The following is a 7,955-nucleotide window of genomic DNA, read 5'->3' on the forward strand; positions in this document are numbered from 1 at the left end:
ACTTCCTGGGCAGCTGCTCAAGCCACTAGGCCACTGGTTCCCAACCTCAGGGCACGACCCAAATCAGGGTGGTGGGGGCTCCTCAGTAGGGTTGTGAAGGGTTCACACACACACGTGTACACACATGGGGCTGCTGGGAGCGGCAGGTGGGTGGGGTGGGGCTGCATCGCACACAAGGGGCGATGGCAGTGCTCCCACCCCCGGGCTGCCATCGATACCACCACTGCACTCCGCTCCCAACAGCCCCCATGGTGCTGGGTCGAGAGGTCCTGTGGGTGGGCAATTTAGGGTCTCAGTCAAAAAAAGGTTGGGAACCACTGCACTAGGCTATCATATGAAAGTGGGCAGTACCACCACTATGTCTTTTTAAATGGCTAGTGGTCTTTGTGAATTTACTGCTGTTGGGGTGTTAGGTATGTTCTAAGCATGCCTACTAGATTGGGACCTACAGGGGTCATAGGCACAATGATAGTTTGTGAATCCCAAATAGATTTAGGCCTGAGATAAGTACCAAGAAGTTCAGCTAAGATAGCAGCGCCTCTTGGCCTGTGCAATAGCAAAACTTTAGGTACCTAGGTAATTTTACTGGCAAGAGATGATTAATTGGGCCTTGTGTTGCTATCACTCTTAGGTGCTTAAATTCTGCTTAAATTGCATGTTAGTTGTTGGGTTTTTTTAAATCAGGGCTTTAGGAAATAATCCTGTTGATGCACAAGAAAGAAGAAAACCCACAGGAGTGTATGGACAAGAAATCAAATTAAAGTGAAGTAGAAGGAGATGGGATCTTATTATGGAACAGCTATTTGTATGCCTGCAATTTCCCTGCAGGAAATGAAAGCTATACCCAGGCAAATATGCCTGAATAAAACAGGGCTAATTTGCCCCATTTATCTTTCACTTAGTACAAGGAAATTGTAGGCACACAGTTACTATGTGGCAGCTGTTCTCAGTGTAAGTCCTTGCTCCTTGCTAGCCTACTTTAATTTGATCATTTGTTCTTACCTTCAGACTGCTACTGTGTTAACTATGTTGTCATAAAAAGAGTGAAAAGTGCTTAAAAACACATTTTTGTCTCTAAAGCCAGAGATGTAAGTCACTGTGGACTCATTTTAACAATCACTTTGCAGTGACCAACTGCCCTGTGACTTGTAAATTCATCTGACTAATGCATGCGGCAGCTGATTTAACAAGTTGCTAGTGATACATGCAGACTCAAGGCCTCTCGGTTTCTAGGACAATGTATTATTTACATTGACATATACTACATACGGACAGTGTACCAGTAGTAGGAGTTCACTTGTAATAGAAAAAGCACATTTTTGTTCAAAGTATTCAGTTAGGATATTCTTAGAAGCTTGCTTAAAGAACATATTTAGCATCCACTTTGCTTTTAAACTTGGAAAATGAAGTTTTGAAATGAACTTGGCATTAGAATTCCTTGTGTGTGGTTTATTTTTGTCTAAAAAACTTCACTATATAATATCAGAACTGTTTCTGCAGCTAATCGCTTGGGAACATATTTGTTTAAACATTTTGCTTGCTCTGAGACCCTCCTAAGACACAAATTTCATTCCCGGAAATTTCCCACAAGGAGAGCAGTTCTACTGTATTACTCCAGAATTCCTTTTTACAAAGTAAACTATATAATGAACAAAATACAAGATAACAACAATAATGAGTCACAAGTTCAGTTCACCGCATATTTCATTGAAATAAGAAAATTAGAATAATTCTTGAGTGTCTATTTCAAAAGATCAATATCCTTTTCTCACTGTTTGGCAATGCAAAATCTTGTTTGGCTTGCATAATTTAAACTTATTAAATTATAGGCTAGTATCAGAAAAAGTAACCTATAGCAAACAAATAGTTCCAAATTATTACAAATTCTTATAATACATTAATATTGTTGTCTTTGCTTGGAGTGGCATTTGTTGTCTTTGCAGGTTTGGCAAAGAAGATGGAAAGTTATGTCCCAGTACAAGATACATTTTCCCCTTTAATCCAATACATTAATGTTTGAAATAGTTGCCTACATCATAGAAACAAAGGGTTTGTAAATATTAATTGGCTAGTGGGTAGACCTATGAGGGGATTAAGATGGAGGATCTTCTGGTTTCTTTTTTGCGTGATGTTATCTGTTAGTTTCCTTACTATAATAAAGGTGACATTTAGGCATGCTGGTAAAGACTGAATTGTTTTTGCAGGGTGTAGAAAACGTGATGTCAGAAGAGTTATTAAAGTATAATACACTTGCCACATGATTGAGACCAGCAGTTACCCCAGGATCAGTGCTCACAGTTACACTTAATCAAAACTCACTGTAAAAAAATAAAATAAGAAACAGTTTTCAAGATTAATAATAGAGGTCAGTTGTGCCCATCAAAAAAAAGCATAATTTGGGGAAAATAAATTACTTCAACAAGGTATTGTGTAAATATTGTAAGAAGTTTCTAAGAGTTTCCACCATGTTTTAACATAATAGAACAGCCATGTTTAATTGAATTGTCCAGTAGAATTGTATCAAGTGTTAACAGCAGTAATGTTATCATATAAAACAGCATGCAAACAATGCTTATCCCTATTTTATGTGCTAATGGACATGAAATCATCAAACATTACTAAATTAACAGATCTTTGTCTCAATATATTTTCGAGTTAATAGATATTACTCTTTCTTTTTCTTCCAAATGAAAGTGTAGTGATTCTTGCCACAGTCTCTTCCATGAAGAAATAATTAACCTTGTGTTAAAGAGAGTGGTCTCATTGGAGGCTGCGTGGTGACCTCATTCTAAATCCCAAAGTTTTAACATCTTTTAATAGCTGTGCCGGCATTATCTGAGTTGCAAGCATTTCTAAGTTCTGACAAATGGCATAACCCATACAAATGTTACAACATAAGAGCCTGACCAGATGTTGTTACACAGAAGTCTTATTTTCTAAGGTTTTATACTTTGCACCCAGAAATAAAAGTCTAACTTAGCAAAAGCCTTTAGAAAAACTGAAATATGGTGATCAAGCTTAAGCAACTATGTTGGTTTCAACTTTCCTCCTACTGTAACCACTGTATAGCACAACTGACAATGTAAGAAAGACGCTAGCCAGGGTATTGCAAGATTTCAATGTGAATGTTAAACAATGTGCTAATTCAATAAACATCAAATTTAAAGCAGTGCAGGGACTCAATGCCATTGTGAAAAGAAACAAAAACCATGACATTGCAAGTATCTAGTTTAGTTCTGGGCAAATAAGTTTGGAAAATGTATGAATTAGTTGAATCTCAAACCACATTTAGATGAGACAAATCTGTTCTTTCTTCAGGGAAGTTCAATTAAGCATTTTGCTGGTAGCATGATACACTTCATTTGCTGAAGGCCAGTTCCACCAGTGCTGTGGCCAACTGTATTGAGTTGCATTAACCACAGCTTTCTTTTGGCAGATTAGGAGGCTGCACTAGGATTTGGGGAATGAAGGCATTTTGGATTCAGAGATGCATAGAAACATGCGCAGTAGATTCCAACAGAGCAAAACAGAGAGAGTGAAGGCAGATTACTGATGCTCTTCTTTCCAAAAAGCATACTAATAGGGCTGTGCGAAATCGCACCGTTTCGTTTTGTCTTCCGTTTCACTGTTTCAACAGGGCAGTGTTTCGTTTCGAGTTTCATTCCATTTTGAAAGCACTGTTCTGTTTCATTTAGAGTTTGGTTCTGTTCTGTTTCGGTGAAACTGTTTCGCTGTTTTGACGCTGTTTCAATGTTTTGCCCATAAGCTATAATAGGGAAGCACAAAACTGCCTATAACTTTGTCATTTCTTGCCTGATTTGAATAAAACTTGCAGGTATGGTAGCCCCTTCTGAGACCATGTAGCCTGCCAGGTTTCAAGGGGATTGAGGTGCAGTTTCCCAGAAACCCCTGCACTTAAGTCTTGAAAGCAAAATTAATGTCACGTGTGTGTGTTAAGCCACAGCAGGGTGAAAATTGCAGGCATGCTAGCCCCTGCTGAGGCCATGAAGCCTGCCAAGTTTCAAGGAGATAGGTGCAGGGGTTTCTGGGAATCTGCACCTCAGGCTGCTTACAAGCAAAACTCGTGACGTGACTGTGTGCATGTTTTCCATCTCACCACCAGAGCACTGGGATTGGAAGGGACCTCAGGGAAGGTTCACAGTCACTAGCCAGCTACACACAGTCAATATGAGAGCAGTCCTTCCCCCCTCACCCCCCGTCTTTCCCCTTCCTCTCCTTACTTTCTGTTTCCCTGCAGGCAAGCCCAGCTTGAGCTTTGAAAATCGAAATGTTTCAAAACTTTCAAAATGTTTTGACTTTCCTCGTTTCATTTCAAGGCTGTTTTGAAGCCTTTCGATTCATTTCAATTTTGCTGTTTCAAGCTTGAAACAAGTCAAAACAGCGTCAAAACAAAACAGCCAGCCAAATTTTACACAGCCCTAATTAACAAGGTAGATGCATGGAAAACCTACCTCAGAAGAAGAGAGTGAAAGGATTCGGAACCTTGTTTGGAGAGATGGATCTGGAGGAAAGGAAGATCACTGTGATGGATTAGGACTGCCAAATATTGGAGACCTCACATACTTAAATGAACAACTTAACATAAACAACTATCCAAAATCTAATGTATTTATCCATACTGAACTTCTGAATCTTATGTAGTTTACCAGTCACTGACTTTAGACTCTAAATGGAGAAGATAAAATACAAGATCTAAATGATTTCCATTGAAAAAAAACTATTAACATCATAGTTTATCAATAACAGAAAACTTATGTCAATTCCTGTTAGAGCCATCAAGAGAAAAAGATTAAGACCCACCTGTAACATACAAGAAAAATAAAATAATAAAGATTTCCAGTATGAGACTCGAATACATCTATCACTGTCCAAAATAGTTAGATATGATACATAACAAAGCTTATTTTTATTTACTCAAATCTGTTGGAGGCGTGTTTTTAAAATCATCTCTGGTCCTCCATGTGTCTGGTATAATACATATAAATGAGTAAATAAATAAAAGGAATGAGAGGAGGCAGGGGGAAACTAGTGAAATCCCATAATGTTTAACTTGCAAATGCTATTTCACCAAAAAAACCCAAAACAAAACAACCCCCCCGCCCTCCAAAAAACAAAAAATCTGAAGTGTTAAAAAAAATAAATCTCTTAGGAAATTACACAAACCATCAAAAATAACTAGAAACTGTAGTTTATATAGCATAAGAAGATGGGTTGTGTACTCAAAGGATGGCAATGTTTCTTGTCCAAAGATAATACAGAACCTGAAAAAGAAACTGTAAGCATTAAGCTGCTTTATTCAGCTATAGCTGGCTGTGCAACACAGGAGGTTACCCTTTGAAGTACTGCTGAATGCTCAAAAGCTGTTTCTCTCGAAGGGTGCAAAAGTGCTCTTTGAAAAGCAGCAACTGTCATGAAAAGAGTATTTAAGTGGACTCATACCATCCTTATGAAGTGTGTCCCCCACTGGGTGGTCAGATGCTAGACTGGGCAGCCAATTAGCAAAGTCCCTGCAGGATTTGCTGTGTAGACACCTGGACTAGGGACAGACATTACACATAAACTGGTTTAAGTGATCAGAAACTGGTTTAAACCAGTAACAGAACAGATGTTCAATTCACATAAACCCAGTTGAAAATGGCTGAAACCAGTTTGAGATAGACCTGGCTGAACACAGTATCAGATTTAACTGATTTGGCTCAAACCGGTTTATGCAATGTCTGTCCCAGACTCCTTGCTGGTTTAAGATCAGACTCCCCCAGCATCCCAGCATGCTCTCTGGACTGGGCAGGCTCTCTGCTCCACAGCAGAGCTGGCCCCTCCCCTCTGCTCCCTGGCTGCAGCTCCGGCAGGGACTTCAGGCTGCTCTCCCCCTCCCCCTCACCACTCCCTGCTAAGCAGGAATCCCAGCTCCCCTCTGCCTTGCTGAGGAGGTGTCTGTGTATTAGCTAGCAGACTACACACTGATATGGTCTGTGCTGAATCAACAGGCAGAATCAACATGTAGCTGGTAATGTCCCTCTGTTGCTTTCTTAATTGGGTGATAAACACTGAGTTAGGGGTGATAAACACAGTTATCAATTCTCTGCTGGGCTAATCAGAGCTGTGCCCCGCCCTCAGCTTAGTTCTGTGGAAGGAAGGGAGGGGTGCTCTACCGCCCTCCTCCCCACCCCCAGCTTCTAGCCTGAGCCACTGCAGGCATGTGCCTGCATTTCTGGGATGTCTGTCCGGTTACAAAACTGATTTAGCCTAGCTAGGTTAGACTAACTTGCAAAGACTGAATCAACTCAGGCTCAGGCTTTTTGAATGTCTGTCCCTTGCCTTGGGCATTACCACAGCCAAGTCAAGTCTTTGTCTTTAGTAAGAAAAATGGGGTATGCTTAACTCATTAGCAAACACAAGTTCGCCTACGTGAGGTAAAATCCTAGTAAAGATAGAGCGGTTTGTAGATTTCACATTAGTCAGCAATGAAGGTATACTGTAACAGAGGCTTAACAATTTTTGCAGGCTGGGCAGAGATGTCAGAGAGCTAGGTGGGAAGGGAGTGGAGGAGGAAGAAATGGGGACATTTCTGAACACTTTACCTGACCCCAGGAACTCAAAGACTATTCTTGTGCCCCCTTTAAATCAACACCTGTGGCTAGTACCCTGCTCACCCACCCTTCATGTCTGGATTCTTCATGTCATCTTTAACAAAAGGTAATCTGCAAGATGCCTTGTCTTCATTAGGATGTTAGCTGACTTATGTTAAGAGCACTCCTTTTTCCCCTCCTTCTAGTAAGGATGTACTCTTCAAGCTTCATAGTTTAAAGGCACCAGGCCTGTCTTGCTTTCCTACATTGTGCATAGCATAGGTCAAAGTGACAAAGAAACCTTGCACCAGTAGGTTGCACATTTGCTTTATATTCAGCCTTAAAGTAAGGACTTGCCTACATGGTAAATTCAGAGGAAAGTTATTGAAAAAATACCTAGCACCTAAATTTAAAGTGCAGAAACTATTGTGCAGTAGTTCTCCATGCAGACACTTTAAGAGTAGACCTACTTAAACTGCACAAAAGCACTCTTAGGGCGTGTCCACATATGCAGGCATGTGCGCTTGCAGCATCTCAGAGAAATGGTATAAATTTGAGCCGGAGCCTTTTGCCTCAATGCACGTGCCTGGACATGCACTTTGGTGTGGGGCAAATTGTGCCACTTGGGGCAAAATAATCCTGCCTGGCTCCTCCTGGATCTGCAGCCAGGGGGAGCTAGAGCCTGGGGCTAGCACCTGTGCTGGCCCCAGCAGTATAAAAAACAGCCCTAGCAAGCAGCTCAGGGTGCTTACTCTCAGGAGCTTCTGGGGCCCAGCCAATTGGTATCTGGGGACATTAGCCCCTAGTGCGAGCTGGACTGCTGCAGCAGCATCTCAAATCCATTTTTTAAAATACCCCAAAATCCATGTTTTTCCACAATTAGAACAGAAGGCCACTATACACACACACACACACGTGTGTATGCGTGTGTAGTGGTCTTTTGTTCTAATTGTGGAAGAATATGGATATATAGAGACTGAGACCAGTAGGGCAATACTTTATTGATATATTTAGAATGCTAAAGCAATTTGGAAGCCTACCAGTGTCTCTATCATCATAATAAAATAAATTGTATATATATATATATGTTGAAGTGTGCTTTTGGTTTTCTTCTCACATGATGGGTGTGTGATAGGGGGATGTGGGGTTTGCAGGAGGGAGGTGAGAAGTGTGTTGGGGAAGGTGTGTGGGTGGGTGTGGAGGGATTGCAGGGGGACTGTGGATATGGGAGGACTTTGTGGGGGGGCTGCTCAGGAAGGGTGGGTCCCCTGGCCCCCACAGAGTGCAGCCCCCCCACACATCACATGGATTGCCCCCTGCTGCAGGGCCCCAGCTCCCCCCTGGAGGGTTACATTCCCCCACAGG

Source organism: Gavialis gangeticus, unplaced genomic scaffold (assembly GCF_001723915.1).
Source record: "Gavialis gangeticus isolate Ggan-Ray unplaced genomic scaffold, GavGan_comp1, whole genome shotgun sequence".
NCBI classification, from domain to species: Eukaryota; Metazoa; Chordata; order Crocodylia; family Gavialidae; genus Gavialis; species Gavialis gangeticus.